The 19,219-nt window shown below is 46.9% G+C and overlaps 1 protein-coding gene across 2 annotated transcripts in view; it reads right to left on the bottom strand.

Moving 5' to 3' along the window:
• LOC146205293 (dopamine receptor 2-like) overlaps nucleotides 1–19,219 on the bottom strand; it is a 295,046-nt gene that overhangs the window by 222,363 nt on the left and 53,464 nt on the right. Inside the window, exon 1 of one of the 2 annotated variants that reach the window (XM_084589953.1) lies at nucleotides 15,110–15,276. The exons of the other annotated variant lie outside the window; for it this stretch is intronic. The gene's annotated coding sequence lies outside the window, so the exon portion shown is untranslated. Of the gene's footprint in view, nucleotides 1–15,109; nucleotides 15,277–19,219 lie in introns of those variants that run through there. 2 annotated transcript variants of the gene reach the window in all.

The following is a 19,219-nucleotide window of genomic DNA, read 5'->3' as shown; positions in this document are numbered from 1 at the left end:
GAGGAGCGGCTGTGAGATGAGGGGGTTGGGTCGCCAACGAGGGGCTCGCCTAGCGCTCCGGACGGGTCGGGCCCGTTTCGTGCTGATGCGAGCGCGCAACTTCATCTAGTTTGGTCGGCCGACCCACTCGGCGACTTTTAGGGCACCGGCAAATTTTTTTTCTTTCTTTTTTTTTTTCTGCTCGCCCGTCGTCAGCGGGCCCTACGACCGCGCGCACCGGGGCGCGTTGCCTACGCTGTTCAGGAAAATCGAGCCCAGGGCGGGAAGCGCCGACAGCAACCCTGTTGAAACAAAGGCTACGCACAACAGTATCGCGGCCTCCGAAAATGCCAGGCTATAAATTTTCCGCCGTAGTTTCGCTTCCTTATCGACCTGCGGGCGACGTCAGCGCAGCTTTAAGAGAAGCAGAACTGAAACAAAACGAGGGAAGGAAATGAGGAGGGAAATAGCGGAGAGAAAGCGTAAGGTGGAAAGGCTTCGGCATAGACGGGTAGCAGTCCTCGTCCCCTTCCCTCCGCATTTCGGGTTTCTTCTTTTGGTATCAGCTCCCCAAACCGCGCTACGCAGATTGCAGTTTACTGATTTCGAACATTCATTCAGTAGTGGGACGCCTAAAAATTGCAGTCGTGAAATCCACTGGGGAGGAATTAATTCCTTTTTTTTTCTTTTTTTTTTTTTGAGAAGTACGGGTGTCTATTCGCTATAGCTGTAGCGGAATAATTTATTCCTTGCTCCTTGCTAATTTAGTGAGCAGTTTTGGTATTGTTAAAGATGAGCTGTTTCTTGTCAGAAGAACTACAACAGAGATTTATTCTTCATTCAAGCTGGTAACGGCTCCCTCTTTCGGTGTAAGTTCTGTCGGAAGCACTGTAATCAGTGAAAAGTGGGAAGAATGCGGAATGATATGGAGTGAGACAAACAGCAAAAAGAATGATGTTTACAGCAAACGTGCTCCTTAAAGAAATATCACGGTTTGAAGAACAAAAATGTTTCGTGAGAGGTTCTCTTATAAGTTCGTAACGCCGAGAAAAGGAAAAAGAGCTCCACGACCAATACTTTGGCGACTTCACGGACATAGTGAATGGTGATAAGCTTCCAGCAAAAAATTATGCGCTGTTTCTGTGCTAGTATTTTCTTGTGATCTTGCTTGCGATATTGATCTTTGTTACATGTACCATCTAGCCCAACAAAACGTTCTTCTAAAGTCGTTCCGAGAATTATCGAAATCCTTTTTGCCAAATTAGGTACAAATATTTACTAATCCGGAAAGAGGAAAAAATTTATCATATCTCCGTGAGACGTACTGAGCATTTGAGGGCCTACTACAGGACGCTTGGTCGGAGACAACAAAAGCTGGTAGGCAATACAAGCTTTTCGCCGCTTCTAGCTAGAGTGACACGGGATTCCATACGCGATTGTGATGCAACCTATAGTACCTGTATATATTTTCATACCTCTTGACACACGCGTGACACACACACACACACACACACACACACACACACACACACACACACACACACACACACACACACACACACACACACACACACACACACACACACACACACACACACACACACACACACACACACACACACACACACACACACACACACACACACACACACACACACACACACACACACACACACACACACACACACACACACACACACACACACACACACACACACACACACACACACACACACACACACACACACACACACACACACACACACACAGAGAGAGATTAAATGCTACCGCTACCGCTCGCTACCTAAACCAGCGCTACTACTCTATGCTATCACTTCCAGCCTGTGAGGACGATATTTTCCGCGTGTTCTAGGACCCCTTTCTGTTGATGTTCGGCACTTCCTAGTGCCGCGGGCGGGACGGCGCGCTGCGCGGAATAGTTGCAACCTGTTTTCTTCACTTTTTTTTTTTTTTACCATTGGTGTGTTTTGAGTTGAGGTGGGAAAGGAGCAGCATCATTTTTGACCGCCGGCATCTTCGATTCTACTGAAGTAAGGTTAAAGGAATTGCGTTGCGGAGACGTTAGGAGAAATAGAGATCTTATGTGTGCGTTTTCTAGGCCTAGTAAACATGTTTTTAAGGTTCAGATAATCGAGCGGCATCATAAATGTTCAATTCTCTTCCATCTGTCGGCTTCGGTTGCACGGGCGCGAAAATTTTGTCTTGTAGTGTAATCTCTTGGACGTCGCGAGTTCACGCGTCAGAACCCTATTACCGTTGAAGCTGTCGCTCCACGTCATGGTCTTGCAACTGCGCAGATCTTCACGTAATGTTCGCTCGCGCTCGCGTTCAGGCGCCGCCACCGAGTACTGCTCAGAACGACGTTTACGCTTTTCCCCCAAGCAGTGCCTCAGGCGACCCATCCTTTGCAGCGGGCGGATGAGGCGCGCTCAGAGCCGCGAGTCATGTGGCATCTGTCGTGGCGCGCTGTCACTGATCTGGGCGGATTCACTCCTCCAGGGCGACGACGAGGCTTCGAGTGACGTGACGTTCCGCTAACAACTAAGGCAGTAAAATGTGACGAAGCTGGCTTGTGCCGTTGCTTCAGTGCCAGGCAATCGAAAAGTATCAGCCGTTTTTGTTTTTCGTGTGCTTACTAAAAACGACAAGGCTTGTAGATGCATTTTGTATAGCTCACTAGTCTGCAGCGCCTTTGATTTAGCTTTCGCCTCTTGCACGCCCCGTGTTACGTCGTGCGCATAAGTATTGTTTTACCTGGAGTTAGGGGACCATATCGCCTACGGTAGTTGTTTGATCCCGTGTCGCTAGACCTATGGCATCAGCTGCAGGAGAAGGCTATATATATTTCTTAAGGAAATTCAGACGCCCTGATTCTGACCCCATATCCACATCTGAAGCTGAACGTAACTATGCGTGCGTGTGCGCGCGCGTGTCAGGGGGGCTTTTTTCCTACAGCGCAGCAGTTCGTTAAAAAGTTATGAATTCTGTCGCGCCATAAAAAGAAATGAGCCGTTTTTCGAGGCCCATATCTGTATGCCGCCTCTAAGAAGACCATGATATTGCCCAGTGCCCACTGCTTTTCCCGGCGACGAACGACGAACTGTCTTGGCGAGATTATTAAAGCCCATTACTATCAGATTAAAAGAAGCGCGGCTAAGCAGAAAACAAGGGAGGAATTGACGAAGCGGCAAAAATTTCGTTGTGACTTACAACTCTATATACATTTATGTATAGTTTGTTCAAAGTTATATAACGTTCGGAATCCTGATCTCGGATAGGGAATTGGTTGAATGCGTCCCTACCACGCGGTGAAGCCACCTAAAAAAGTCAGTCTTCCACACTGCGCTCGTCTGCTGTCACGCTGAGGTAGGAAATGTCACTTGAGTAGCAAGTGATGTTAACAGGACTCAGCCACTCGCCGTTCATTGAGGTTCTCCGCCAACAGTATCTAAACACAGCTCGAGGTTGTGCGCTGAGCGGGCGGATATGTGGGTATACCTTGCTGCGTTTGTTTGTTTCGTTGTTCCTGCCCCCATTAACACGATTTGCGCGAAAACGTTCTTCCTTGAGATTTTGCTCGTGTGCTGTTTATTATTTCAACAAGCCAGTTTTATTTGATATGAGCGTCTACAGCCGACCTTAGAATGCGCCAAAAACATGCACACACAGGCAAAAAAAAAAAAAAAAAAAACAGCGGTGAGGATTGCGTTTGGCTGCATTATATACCTGAGTTAGTTTGACTCTGTTCGGGAGGATGTGCTGAAAAAGAACACACACACATAACAGAGAAAGAGGGAGCGATATGGATGGTACGAACGTGTGTACTGAGAAAAGCGTGTCTTGGTATTTTTGAACAAGTCGAAGTGGTCACTTGCGGTAGGGGAACAAACCTACCAAACGTGTCCAGCAAAAACAATAATTTTATTCGTATATTTTAAAGTCCGGCTACACCCTTATTCAAACGGCCTAAGGCCATACAGTTTGCTTTTCAGCCATGTTCAGGATCACCTGCGACGCCCGTGAAGCTCTGGGCTTCTGTTCCCCTTTCAGGACCTTTTCGCCCTGAGGAGTGCTTCAGATTCCCACTGTTCGCCCCAAAAACAAACCGTGAGGTCTAACGTCCTTTGACAAAAGCTATACCTCCTGCCTACAGTAAATAATAGAATGTGCTCAAGCAAAAAAGAAAACAAAAGCAGGCATATTGAAGACTTTTGATTCCATCCCATGGGTGCCTCTGGAAATGCTATTCAAAGCAGGCATGTTTTGTTTATGCATGTCAACATTCTTAGCGCAGTCAACATGTGCAGCTATACGCAATGGCGAATAGATGGAATTTTTCACAGCATGTGCTTCTTTGCGAGATTAATTGCTTTTCTGCTCTTTCCTTTTGACTAATAGCTATCACCAAATTAAACTACCTACCCATTCACTGAATATACTAAATATGTAACTGCCTTCAAAGTTGAGATGTTACAGCTGCTGTACGTTTAATTTCGCAGTATTTCGCGGTATTTCCTCATAACGATTTTGTAGATTGAATCTATTGTTCCATTTTAAGACGTTCATTTTCTTAATCTATATCGTTGAAATTTCTTGTCCGAAATTTTTACCATGGCTTTCTAATGCGCTTCGTGGGCCTCGGAGGTGAGAAAATGAATACGCATTGAAACATGATATATATGATTAAAGTTCTAAACGTAGACAATTTCACGAATTGTACAGCTTTCGACATAACTAATGCTGATCCGAGTAGTCTTTATGTCGTCTATGTTCACCCACTTGCGTAACGCACGAATATCGAATCTGAAACCTAAGAAGGAAGGGGTTAAACAAGAAATTTACATCACTGTGTTTTATAAGATACGAATACAAAACATGTTTCATAACACTACAACAGACGTCAATCAGATGGGGTGGTGACTGCCCTTATTTCGCTTCTGGAGATCCGAATATGTATTGTTCTGGACTAATAAGAAACACCAATTCCAATTCAGTATTGTTGGTGTCCGAATCATATAACTGATCGATGATATTTTCCAGTTATATAAGAGGCAGCCACAACCTAATCATCTTTCACGAAGTTATATCAATTTAGGGGTCCCAGTGTAAGCTGCCGAGGTCAGTTATTGCCAAAAGCAACCAGACTGCAGAATCTGCTTCTCAGCTATGTGGCAGGTAATTCATACCACTTTTGAAGCTCTAAATCTCTGCAATGTAGAGGCGAGCGCATGTCCTTACTTCTTAACTAGTTGCGATCATCTGGGAATCCTTATTGGCTTTATAATGCAAGTGAGAAGCAAAAAATGCAGCCTGGTTATTTTTGTAAAATACGGCACACATACAATCCATTCATCAAAACACGTATATTGCGCGCGTAGACCAGGGTGTCTTCGATATCCGATGCAGTCGTTCTGTCTAATACTTCGGGCTGATAATCTCATTTAATTGGTAACGAACTCTCTGAACAGAAATGCAAAACAAAAGTTGTGTCGTGCCGGAGGCGGCAATAATGATAGCGTTAACATTATTAACAGCTGAAAAAAAAACATAAATCACTTTTTCAGTTCTTAATTATTTACAGAATCTCTATGAGTTTTCAGTGAGAAGACTCTCATACAATTATCCGAGCCGAGAAAAAATAAGTTCATCGCTAGTTGTCATAGCAACTGTGATGCCAGCTGCTTCGCCTCTAGCGTTTCTTTTTTTTTTTTTCTTCGTTCGCTACAGCTATGCTTTAGATCGCATCAATTTCCTCTAGCTGATGCCCACCACATGCTAGTGGCTAAGGATTGAAGCTCAACAAGGCAGTATTATATGAAAGAAATGTTGAAGGCATGTTAATTCCGTGTTCAGCGCATGTTCAACGCATGTTTAGTGCAGAAAACAATGGAATGAACAGCGATCGCCGAAGATTGAGCATATAAGGCAGCTCAAGAAAAGTTAGCATAGAACATTATGACGACGTAAACAGAAACACATTCATTACAATGCGCTAAGCAATGCCGCTGTTTTTATTCCAGCGAAAATCGCGACGATAACTGCTTACAGGAAACGATGTTCAGTTCGGGAACGTAAACAGTGCCAGAATAAATGGCACAGCATTCTAATCAACATAGTGTTTATTTCCGGCTAGTCTGCAAGTATGCAGAAGCATCAAATGGGCGTACATGCTTTGTTTAGACTGCATTGCAGACTAACTAAAGTAATGCATCTTTCGGAAGCCTTATGTCCAGCCTGCTAACGACTTCTCTCTAGCATCTTATGATCTTATAGTGGTGATAAAAACTTTATTTCAGAAAATTGGTTTCTAAATCTACAAGATTTAACAGGATAAAAAATAGAAATGAAAGAGATAATAATGGTTTGGTTTGTGGGGTTTAACGTGAGAGACACCGTAGTGGAGGGTTCCGGGAATTTCGACCACCTGGGGTTCTTTAACGTGTACTGACATCGCACAGCACACGGGCGCCTTACTTTTCGCCTCCATCGAAAAGCGGTCGCCGAGGCCGGGATTCGATCCCGCATCCTTGGGAACAATAGTTCAGCGCCCTAATCACGGCGCCATCCAGGCGGGGAAAGAGATAACTAGTACAATCTCATGCCCCTGATGATATCGTGTAATCAAAAAGATGAAAACAACAAGGAGGCACGCAGTAGTTTTGTAGAAGTTTACGTCAAAAGCAGGAATATAATCCAAATATTATAATGTTACTGCATATGCCCTCAGCTGAAAACGAGCAATTTATTTTGTTACTAGAAACATCTTTAAGAAATCGAAAAATAACAAATTTGCCCATGCTACGAACAGTTCAAGTGTATTTTAATGATTGCAAGTTAATGCGCATCACAATTCAAATTTTTGAGCTCTTTTCTATAGGAAGCATTCATTGCATGGTATGGTATGGTGTGGTATCGCATGGTGTGCTATGATATGGCTTGGTTTATGGAGTTCAACGTCCCAAAGCGACTCAGGCTATGAGAGACGCCGTAGTGGAGGGATCCGAAAAATTCGACCACTTGGCGTTCTTTAACGTGCACTGACATCAAACTGCATATGGGCGCCTTGCTTCTCATCTCCAACCAAAAGCGGCCGCCGCGGCCGGGATTCGACTCCGCATCCTTGGGTTGAGTAGTCGAGCGCCTTAACCACTGCGCTACTAGGGTGGGCGTGTAGTATGGTATGGTATGGCACGGTATGGGGTGTAGTGTGGTATGGTATATGGCGCTTACGGTGTCCCGTATTGCAAGGCTCATTGATAAACATCCATCGACATCACTGTGAGGTTCTTTTCTTTAAATCTTCTGGCCACCTTGTTCTGTGGCTTATTCAGAGACAGCAATCTAAATGGATGACCAGACCGACCAGTTTAACGACGAATACTTTTATGTACAGACATGGACTAGTAGAACGAGCAAGTGGGACGATGACAAAACACAAATTGTCAAAAAGTCACCAAGTTGTTGGATGGAGAAGCCGGTGCAGACGCTCCGGGTAGTCAGAGTTTTGAAGGGTCGGTGCAGTAGGGCCTCGGTAAGCCCAGCGGAAGGCTAGGCCACCGGACGGGGCCCAGTAGAGGCAAGAGGCCTCGAGTTTCCTTTCCACGGCCGATGCGTCAGGCCTCCCCGACGTGCCTGGGCTCAGCACGGCGCCGAACGCTCGTGCCAGTGAAGAGCTGGCGCTGCGGCACTCCCGTATCATTCTCGATTCAACAGTTGACTATTCTGTATCGAGTCTCGGTTCCCCAGTCCACTCTGGAACCAAGGTTCTTCACTGAACGTTGACAACAGAGTTTTCGACTCGACGTTATCAAGAACTACGAAGGATGAAGTTTGTAGGGCATTCACTGGCTGGCGCTCTTCGTAGCTTTTTGTGTTAATGGACATGCGTTCTAACGGAGCGTTCCTCAGGTTTCCTTTCGGGACAGTCCTCTGACATGCATCACACGACCTCACAAACCGCTTAATGTCAGCTTGCACCCCTGGCCAGTAAAAGTTATCAAGCACTCTGGCGGTAGTTTTTCTGACACCCTGGTGGCCGACAAGTGCACTCCCATGTGCCTGCACGAGGACCTGACGGCGCAAAACCTTTGGAATGACCGCTTGTTTAATTGTTTTCCTGGACAAAGTTGATCGGTCCGGTACAAAATGCCGTCACTTAGATGGAAGGTGTAGGCCGTCTGCCCTTTTCCGTGATAGGTTTTCTTAAGCTTGCGACGACACACGTCTAAGCTGGCGTCCTCTTCTTGTTTCTTGCGAAAAACAGACCGAGAGAAGTGGAGTACGGTTTGAGTGGCATCCAAACCAGTCCCTGAAACTTTCGCCGCCAGAACCTGGAAAGAAGCACTGGACCCATCATCACTGGCAGGTATGCTTCTCTGGCCCGTCAAGACTGTTGGAGCGTCGGCGAATGGGACGCTTGCACCCGGAACGTTGCCGATAATTACGTCATATGATGGCGTCGGCAGGCACCTAGCAATAGCTTTGCCTGTGAAGTATGGCGACTTGATAATAACCTCCGCCTCAGGCGCTTCGATGTCAGAACCATCCGCAAAACGTAAAAATGCTCGCTCACCGGTATATGCAGCCTCGGGCACCAAAGCCTGACGCACCACAATGCTATTAGAACCAGTGTCGCGCAGCACCGATACTGCTTGTCCGAACACTTCTCCATGCTCCACTGGCATGTTGTTAATAATCTGAGATGGACTAAGAGCCGAATCGTCCCTTCGAACATCTAGGCATGTTCTTCCCAGCTGGCGACCAGGGCGGGAATCTCGAGGGGACGTGCAGCAAGCAGACGTCTCCCGGTCATTTGAATTTCCGTATCGACACAACTGGGTTTCATGCCCAGATCTGCGACATAATGTGCAATATGGGGGCTTCGGTTTTATACGGCAATCCGCCGACCTATGTCCGATCTTTTCACAGATGAAGCATCGAATTCTAGTCTTTGGGTTTGGGGCTGCGTCCTGCGATTTCGCAGAATTCTGCTCAGCTCCATCTTTAAAAATCGCGAGGTTATTCTGTCGCTGAGCCTCAAGAAAGTGATCGGCGGCCTCAGCAATCTCGTCCACCGTTTTACAATCACGTTCTCGCAAGAAGAGAACTAAACGATTGTGACAGCTGTTTAAAAACTGCTCAGCCACTATCATGTCCCGAACCACTTCAAACGTGCGACCTTGTCCTCGCATCTCAACCCAGCGGTCAAAAAAACTTAACAGCCTTGTGGCGTACTGGGAAGCTGTCTCACCATCTTGCGGCTTGCTTCCACGAAACTTCTCTCTGTAGCCCTCAGCCGTGAACCGAAACCTCCGAAGTAAGGCAAGTTTCGCTACATCGTAATTGACTGAGTCTTCAGGAGAGAGTCGTCCAAAGACTCTGAGAGCTTCTCCGCCGAGGCACAGACTCAAAGCCGTGGCCCACTTCTCTTTCGGCCAGCCTTGGCCAATGGCGACATGTTCAAAACGCTTCAAATACGCGTCCAAATCGTCCCTTTCCTCATTACACAGTGGAATCAATCCATGAGGACTAATTGGGAAAGACGGAGCTAGTACGGTACCGTGCTCAGCGCTTCCAGAACGAGGGGCGTTTTCTCCCAATTCCGCAACTCGTAGCTGCAAATTCTGGTTTTCTTGCTCCAAGCGCTGCTTCGCCGCTTCACGTTCTGCAGCTCTCTCTTTGCGTTCTGCAGCTTTGTCTTCCCTTGCCTTTTGCAATTCTTTCTCCACCCACTCGCGCAACTTGATTCCCTGCAAACCTATACGTTCCCCTACCGCGAGCAACTCTGGTGCACTCATTTTTCTCCAATCTCTAGCCGCGGGAAAATGCTGCTTGGCCGGTCTGGCCCTGCCGTGGACGCCAAAATTGTGAGGTTCTTTTCTTTAAGTCTTCTGGCCACCTTGTTCTGTGGCTTATTCAGAGACAGCAATCTAAATGGATGACCAGACCGACCAGTTTAACGACGAATACTTTTATGTACAGACATGGACGGGACGAGAGTAGAACGAGCAAGTGGGACGATGACAAAACACAAATTGTCAAAAAGTCACCAAGTTGTTGGATGGAGAAGCCGGTGCAGACGCTCCGGGTAGTCAGAGTTTTGCAGGGTCGGTGCAGTAGGGCCTCGGTAAGCCCAGCGGAAGGCTAGGCCACCGGACGGGGCCCAGTAGAGGCAAGAGGCCTCGAGTTGCCTTTCCACGGCCGATGCGTCAGGCCTCCCCGACGTGCCTGGGCTCAGCACGGCGCCGAACGCTCGTGCCAGTGAAGAGCTGGCGCTGTGGCACTCCCGGGCCCGACCACCGTTCCGAGTTTCGTGGACAACAGGAGAACAGGCGAGCAGCGGAGCCGATCGGCTGTCCAAGGAGCTCGGAGCGGTGCGTCTTCTGCCAGGCCTGCCCCGGGGATCCAGACCTGAGGCCTGCCGGCCGTATCCTGTCCTGTTCTTCTGTCGTCCACGAAACTCGGAACGGTGATCGGGCCCGGTGATATTAGCATGTATGGGAATAAATTCATTTCCACCAGCAAAAAGGCCATGAAGTGAAAAGTGATAGAATGCAGCAGGATGAGGCGGAAAGGCGCCGCAGAAGCCGGGGTGGAGCGGGGAGGAGAAGGATTTTATTTCGGTAAATGGCGTCACACTCAGAGCCATTAGAGAGATTTATAGCTTGTCGGAGACGTATTAGCGTAGACGTGTACAGGTTTGCCGGACCCCTCCTGCACACGCTCATTGACAAGGGTGGGTTCAATCACGGTCACTGCACCGGCGTGGGTATTTACGGTAAACCGGTATACGTCAACAATAGTAAATTTCCGGCAAGCTAAATCTTGCTAAAGTTATCCTCGATACGAGATGTGACGCACCGGTGAAGGCAGCTTTGCAATTTCTTGTTTACGACGATCAATTCTTCATCGATCGGCAATACCAACTATGCATCCCGGACACCAATAAGGAGCCGTACGCTTGCTACCAGCAGCTGAATGCATAACTTCCTCCACAGCAGCGGGCACATTTGCTTTGCTCCATAAAATCATCCTTGACACATTTTTTAAAGACAACTTTCTGCACAGCGTAGTGAGAATACAGGTGACCACACAAACCTGCAGAACATAGCATGGGCGCCGCGATACTAAAGACGAGAAAAAAATTATCGGGGACACTAAGACTCCTCCTCGAACGGCATGACGCGATAGCTTAATGGCTCCCGATTGCGGCTCGCCCTGGGGTTCCTCCTTCATGTTCATGTGTAATTTCTACTAATCCCTTAATTTGAGCCACCTATACTTCGCGCACTCTTATCTGCATGGAGTCCTAAGCTGTACATTATCCACCTACCGGCCTTACACGACCTCCCGACAAAAGATATCAAGCCCTTCTTTATAAAAGCCGCACGAACGTGCCTGCGTGACATATATTACTAGTGTGGCTGAATCAGCATCCAAGAGCACTGGAAGGTTAATTCCAATATCTCTCTCCCACCTAAAAGGAGCAACTCCAGTTGGTAGCTGCCCCCAACTTGGTACAGGTAGCCACTGCATTGCACTGCATTGCACTGCATTGCACTGCATTTCTGCGTCCCTTATCTGAAAAAAAAAAAGCCATCCCTCTCGAAGGCAAGCACAAAAGCTGAAAGGGAGGTTATCAAAGCCTTCCTTATTGCCAAAAGGGGTGACGACTGTATCAGTTAGCTTTCGATATCGCTATGGAGACAAGGGATAAAGTTTCTAGATGGGCATGTTCGAGTTTCACAGCAGCTCTAATTCTACTGCTGTTATTTCGTCGAGCCACAGCGATAGTGTCGTTCTCGTTATGTTCAGAGGACTTGAAGCCACCTGATTCATAAATAATTAAGTTGAAAGTCAGCGCCTCGTCTGTGCTCGCGTGCGTCTTTCGACCCGTCTTCTTTGCGCAGTTTTACTCTTTCGCTTCAAGTGTACCAACTAGCCCATCAGAGCTTCATACCCTAACTTTGTGACAGCATGTGAAATATTTTGCATATTACAGCCTATCACCGAATTAGTACTCGGGCATGTCACTTGTCAGCCACCATCTGCTAAAGCCATGCCCATGATTTTCCCCTCACAACGCTGATAACGCCGGCCACGTCGAATGCGGACTGTCTCGAGAACGAAGCCTTGAACGCTATCCCATTAAAATACCATTTCTTCCCATTCAACTCACATGTTTAGCGTTGCAAAGATTGCGGGCTGTACTCGTATGCGCAGCTGTTACTGTGTACGCTTCAGCACGGCCGTGACTTCAGCGTCCAATATGCTGAGCAAGGTATCGTTCAGAAACCTTTTTCATTTCACATGCGACCAAACAAAATGAAATCGGGAATGAACGGGCAGAAAAGCAAAAGAAAAACAATTAAACGGCATGCGGAGTATGGGGTCACCCACATGCATAAAATACGATGATCAAAAATATTAATCAAAATTTTATTATAAAAGACTACACCCAAATCTCATTGGTCACAAACAAACGTCGAGTATACACATACTGAAAGCCCAGCATGTAGTGGCGCTTTAACGTATTTATTGTAAAAAGAAAAAAGTTTTAATGCTATAAAATTTAAATCTATGCTCTACTGGTCGCCGTCAACAGACACGGCGAAAAACCGGGGTATCAGTTACGCAAGTAAGTCATCAAAAACTGCTTATATCGATAATATCGCGGGAGTGCTCATCGATTCAGGTGAGACATCAATGCAGGTATAGTGCACACATGAACAAGTACGAAACTAAAGTTCATTTTGCGTCCACGACATGAAATTATCGTGTTTCTCAGTTTCATTTTTTTAATATACGTGAACTTGGTTTCGCAGGCTGGTAATCAATTCATCCAAATCAACAGGAGCTTCATTTGCAGACTAATTGTCGCAGTATGCAAGTCCCAATTGCTCACGTGCTAGACATATGACAAGAGAATACGGGCGCGTTAGACAGGGCTCTCGCAGGTACAGTATTTGTGTTCTGAGTTTTCTAGGAATTGCATTGAGTGGCAACGCCACAACTGTTTCTCTTCAGAAACGCATCTTTTTCATCTCAGAATTCCCGGTTATGTTTGCATTTACCTTGGTGCACGACGCTGCTTGCCCCGTTACCCCGCGCTCTGAACTCACAGTCTCGCTGTGAACAGTTCAGTGCAGCACACTGCACTGTTTCTGCCCAAAGGAACACATATTTCTCTTTGTCGAAAGCAGCTGTGCCCAAAAAGATAGTCCGAAACAATGGTACCCGTGGTGTGATAACAGCTAAGGGTGGTAATTACAAACGACCTGGATTTCATAGAATCAAACAGCGCGATCAAATCCGTGTGTAGGTATGTGCACCTCATTCGGTGCCGATAAAGGGATTCATTTAATTTGCGCTTGTGGGTCCCTCAGTAACAACGCTTTTAGTCTTCAATGCATCCCGCATGACATACACCGGTGCCTTCTCCCGCCTGTTGCTTTTTGACATCTCGCAGAGGAGATAGATCCACAGGTATAGGCAGCTCTTAATGAAAACCCGAAGGGCAGAATGAAAAGAACAAAAGAAAGATACAAGTCGTAGCAGCTGCATATACATCGCGTGGCAAAAGGCTTAGAGCATTTCATCCGTATGTATTCCGAAGATGTCCCGCGATTCGCTCGACGTAAAAATATCAGCGCTAAAAAATAACCGAAATGATGAAGGGGAATCCTTTAATTACAGAAGTTCTTGAAAAGCCATCCCCTCTTCCCATCCGGGTTACAGAATATAAAATTTTCCTCACGATCGAGCACCACATGTACTGTAGTTTAGAAGGTGTCTATATTATTGCCACAAACTGCTCTGGCTAACGGCTGCCAGGCGCAAGCCGTGGAGGCACAGGGGCGCTTTACGCCAGCACCTGACCTCAGATGTCAGCGTCTGACAACAGGATTTATTAGGCCGGCTTGCCCGTGTAGGGTTCACGCGAGTCGGTGTGTTGGTGAATTAGGAGGAATTCCAAGAGTGAGGAGAATATTACTATTAGCAGGTAGAACAAAGGTAAGAATTAAAAGAACAAGCGTAGGCAAACACAAAACGCGACAAAAAGTGTAAACAAAAAAAAAACAGTCTTCATCAATTAGGCAAAACAATCTCTGATGGCAGCAAGATAGGACAAGTAAAGGAAAGTTACACGGACAGTCAAACACGGTGAAAAATGGCCGTCGACGGGGCGCTTGCTCGAAGGCGTCCGACTCGCGCCGCAGACCTACCACACACCCGCGTCTACTGCGTGCCTCCGGACGAGTGTCTGGTGTGCCCCCGTTATTCAGGGGCTGGCTAGGCACTCTTGTTCGGGCCGCGCGTAGACTTCTCTCACGCACAGAGTGGCGGTAAACGACTGAAAGCGGAGGGTACTCCGATACTGCGTTCCCTGGAAACCTCCCTCCGGCTTCGTCATATATCAAGCACGAGTGCCCGCGCGGAGCACACTTGCATCTGCAGCACACGGTGCCAAAATAAGGTTGCTGGCGGTGGGCTGTGGCAATTTTGATCACTGCATACAACGTCCATGCATTTACTGTGCTTGACGTAAACGGATATGCAAACTGTGCACTGACAGGCGAGGAAAAAGTACAAATAAAAAAGCGAACTGTGTGTGCCGTATTTGCCAACACTCATAGGTTACGGGCAACTACAGTGAAAAATAACGAAGCGTTGAAGCGGCGCAGTTCGCAGGAACCTCGCGGGGGTAGCAGTTCTCTAATAATCAGCGTTATCGTCGGGCCGCGCGATAAAGTTTCGGCGGCATTGAGCCATGCTCCGGTTGCGCAGCGCTATTTGGCTACGGCGTTTGCAGCGACAGGTGCGCAGCAGGTGCACAATGGTCGCGTTTCTAAAGCTCGCACTAATTTAGTGCCGGTTCGTTTCACTGACAGGCGAATGGAACATGCGAGTGCTCGACACTGCCTCTGGGCTGCGTGTTCTTTTTATCACAGGCGGAACTTGCAAAGCAAGGAAGGTCGGCACCTGGCGCCTTCTTTTGGTTCACACTTTCCGCCTGCGCAGGCAGGTATGCTAGGACATCGAATTTGTGGCGCACGCAAGCGGGACGAGACACAGAGCAGCCAGCCGGCGCACGCGTTGATGCACTCACCGGAGGCTACTCGGGGGGCCGGCGCGATGCGATGCGCCCAGGCGCGCACTTAGGCCGCGCCATGGCGGTCCTGCGCGGCAGCGGGCTCCCAGCGGCGGGCAGCGTGTGCCGTCGCACACACACGAGAGAGGAGGAACTGCGAGCCGTTGCGTGCCGTTGTGTTTACGCCCGGCCGTGGACTAGCGACAGGCATCTGCTCCGCAACAAGCTCGTGACGTCACGGACACGCGCCCGCTAACGAGGTAGCGGTCTGGGGATTGCCGCCGTGACAGTGCTCAGCGAGAGCGCCTTCGCTCTGCCGCTTAAAAAAAAAAAAAAAAATAAAAAACAAAAAAAAAGAATAGGAGCGAAATATGACGTGCGGTCCTCGCGCCTGACAGCAAACGGGAGAGAGTACTGAGACTCGCGGAGGCCTCCTTTCCCCTCCCACACCGGGCTTCTCTTCAAAGAACCCTTTCCCACGGAATGCTTTTGCTTCACTCCGACTCCAAAAGCAGTCTGATTTGTTTCGACGGCAAACGGTGTCTGGGACTCAAAATGCCAGTCTGCCAGAGCGAGGGACAAGGGGGAAGCGGACGGGGTGCTGGAGACGGCGTCTCATTTTACATAAGGAAATTGCACTGCGAGAACGCTCGCGCACGCACTCACTTACGCTTACTCACGCAAGCCTCTGTAGCGAGGTTTTTCTTACTGCTTTCAACGGTGAAATACTTTGTTCGCAGCGCTGAACTTTTTTCTTTCCTCATTTTTCTTATTGCAGCCGAGTTTCATTCTTCTCTCGCTAACGTAACTACCCATTTCAATAACACTGTGCACAACCGCAAGCGAAATTCTGCTCCGGTATTTTCGAATTCGTTTCTGAATGAAACTTCGAAATGCATAGAGCGGGCACTGAACTCCGGTCTGCTTGCCGCTGCCTTAACGCAGCGTCGGGAATAATCACAAGGTTTCTCTGACAGTGTTCCACTTCTTGCTGCAGGTCGAGAGCCTGCGAGAAGTCCAGAAAAGGCACTGTCATTAACAATTTCAGCCACACAGTGCAGTCGAACTGAGGAATAAAACTGCATGATTTTCAGTTGACGCAGAGTGGGCATAAATTTATGTGCTTAGACGAAGAAGGCGTAAGTTCATGAAATCGGTGCAGTCCACGAGGTACAGAATTCTGGGAGAGACCTCAGAGAAGGAACGTTCCGCGCTTTTGTTCGCGCTTACTATATAGAATTCAAGGTCACGCAAATCGCTTATATTCACCCACACCTGCGCGTTTCCGGGGCCATGAGCGAATAGCCTCTGAGTTGAGTTTTAATATTTCCTTTCCATAGAGCCAAATAAGAAGCGCCCTTTCTAGGCCAGAGCTTTCATATTAGCCACTTTTCAAATTTAAGCAGAATCGGAGACTTAAGTCACGAGGACGTACAGAAAAGCAGCTAAAAATTCTGCCCCGGCCAAGACTAGCGCCACGAGTTACCACTCCAGCGGAAATAACTGTCGCTCGTTACAGGAAAAAAAAATACAGAATAAAGATTGAAAGCACTGAGAGCAAAGTGGGTTGAAGTGCCTGCCCACGGTGTAAGTGAGCAGGTAAAGTGCAACGGCGCGAAGGCGGTACAGGGCGAAATTCACTAGCGGTTGCAGGCAAATGCTATTCGATTTCGCTACAGAAGCGCCCTCTTGCTGCAACCAAGCCCAGCGTCAACGTTTTGAGCAAAAGTCCTGCATGATAAGTACCTGCCGCTTCTGATGCGCGAGGACTAGGGGGCACATTAATGCGAACTTATCTAGGCTAGCCTGTCGCGGCACTCATTAAGGAGATTATTTTTTGCCGCTCACGGAGAATTTCTCAGTCGTCTGACTTTCTATGCCCGTTTCAGCGATGTGTCAAAGACTAAAGGCTTCTCGGAAATTTACACTCTCCTTAACCTCCATCTTCCTGTCATACTCAACTGGGCACTGATTAATTAAATGGGAAGAGCTGCCTTTTGAGCCATTCGCTACGCAGCTTAACGGGTTTTGAGCGCTGAAGGGCTGCTAAATCTCTCGACAAAAGATAACGCCGCCTTTGAAGAAGCGACAACCCCCAGCCATTTATCTTCACAATTGAAAGGTTGCATTTCAAGTATACATAGAAACATACACGAGCACGAGTACCCTACCTAGAATGTTGCGTTCTAGAAGTCAGTATTTTATCGGGTATTCGTGCAAGAAGGCTTTTCCCTTTATTTTTACAATACTTGTTCTAATGCTGTATTGGTGCTTTCATAAATCCGGAGAATGTATATGGCTCAAGATTAGTAGAATAATATCAACTTGTCAATGATTGATTACCCAGTGCTTTTTTTTCCTTTCTTCCACACCCTTTCCAGGTAAGAGCTTCAAATGTTTTTGTTCTTGAGCAAAATGCGGCTGCTAACACATGAACAATGCTTCCTTTCCTGCAAAAGCAGTCATGTTCTTTAAAGGTCGTGAGAAGGACAGGTGATTTATGTCATACTTATGAAGTTAATGCAGTAGAAAAAAAAATTCAATTTCAAAATGATTGTGTATTTAAGTCGCACGACAAAATATTCATATTGTGCAAGAAGCCTCTACGAACTTCTCAATTAAATACTAAGGTGCATAGAACTAGTTAGGCGCAGAAACATATCCCTGCCAAACTTTCCATAAATTCGAGTTAGTCCAGGTAAAGGCCAGAGTGGCAGCAATCTCCTGGATGTACTCTTGGTGAGATGTTGAAAACAGATACAGAGTTAAAAGCATTGACACGCTTCGAAGCGTGTCATTTGGCCTTAAAAGGTCCCAAAGCGATTAGTGTAGCTTTTTATCCCAAACTAGGTTTGATTAGGAGGCACCTGTCTTGGACATCGGAGAGATAGGCTTGACAAGGAAATATGCACAATACTACCAGCAGTTTTATATTTATTTTTTTTTTCTATTTGCATTGACCATCTGTCTTTCAAACCGCTAGTGAACCTATAACAGCGGTGTGTGAGACGTATACTAAAGCGTCGCTTAAAATAACTCAGAAACAAAACATACCACATGCCTTCATCATTTCAGAGGGGGGAAAAAAGAAAGCGAAAATAGAACCTTCACAGCCATTGCAACAGGTGGCCGAGCAGCGACTGTAGGTTGTACTGAAGGCCGCTTGACGCGAGATAAGCAAGAAGCATGACAAGTTGCAGGCCTATATTAAACAGCTCTTCATTCCCGTCTCTGCTCATGATCTCCTCTTCGCGTTTTTTTAAGCACCCAGTTTGCTTGAAATCAAGCGCCAAAGCAAAGTAAGTGCAGTAGTGAAGACTAGTTCTCAGGCGCGCTTACTAGCAGATAATTCGCTTGCACTGTCAATAAAAGACGGAGATCCGTTGAAAAAAGCCTTTCTTCTCAATTATTGATATGCCTTTCGTGATTATAAATGCATTGTACTGAATTTCCATCACAACTATAGTTAAACAATTTCTGCTGTCTCTATGAGGCACGAATGGTGGTCAAACTCAGCTCTATGCCCTCTCCCGCACTCGTGCGCTTTGAGACCACTCTTTTGACCACACGCACCTCCGAATGGATAAAGCTTATTTAGAGGAGCGGGCTAAAAGGGACAAATATTGCGGTCTTGCACCAGTAAAAAAAAAAAAAAAAAAAAAAAAAAAAAAAAAAAAAAAAAAAAAAAAGAAGAAAAGAAATATCAACGATGAGTTCAATAAACTTTATTATTTCTCTCACCACAGCGAACCGTATGACGCCAAGGTTAGGTTGCGGCGACAAAACGCATGGCAATCGCTTGGGGCATTGTAATAGCATAAAACAAACAACAGGTTCTCAGCGTGCAACTTAATCGTTCTGGAATCGTGGATTTATGTTGTTGCATTATGATGTTTCCGAGGTGCAGCAAGATTCCCAAAGGAGAGAAGTGCCTCTGACAACCTTGGCCTTGCAGCGTTGGAGAAAATGTAGAAGACAACAAGGCCTTGTAGTATACTTTACGCGTTATCTTTACCTTTTACCTCATCATTCACGTTTATTCACGTAAGAGGAAAAAAGGAAAAGCCGTTATATGACGTGAAGAGTCCCTGGATCCCGAATACAGTCAAAGCAAAAGCACAAAGACAT

The sequence above is a fragment of the Amblyomma maculatum genome, chromosome 1 (assembly GCF_055883805.1).
Source record: "Amblyomma maculatum isolate TAMU_Amacu chromosome 1, ASM5588380v1, whole genome shotgun sequence".
NCBI classification, from domain to species: domain Eukaryota; kingdom Metazoa; phylum Arthropoda; class Arachnida; order Ixodida; family Ixodidae; genus Amblyomma; species Amblyomma maculatum.
This window is presented reverse-complemented; position numbering and strand designations above follow the sequence as displayed.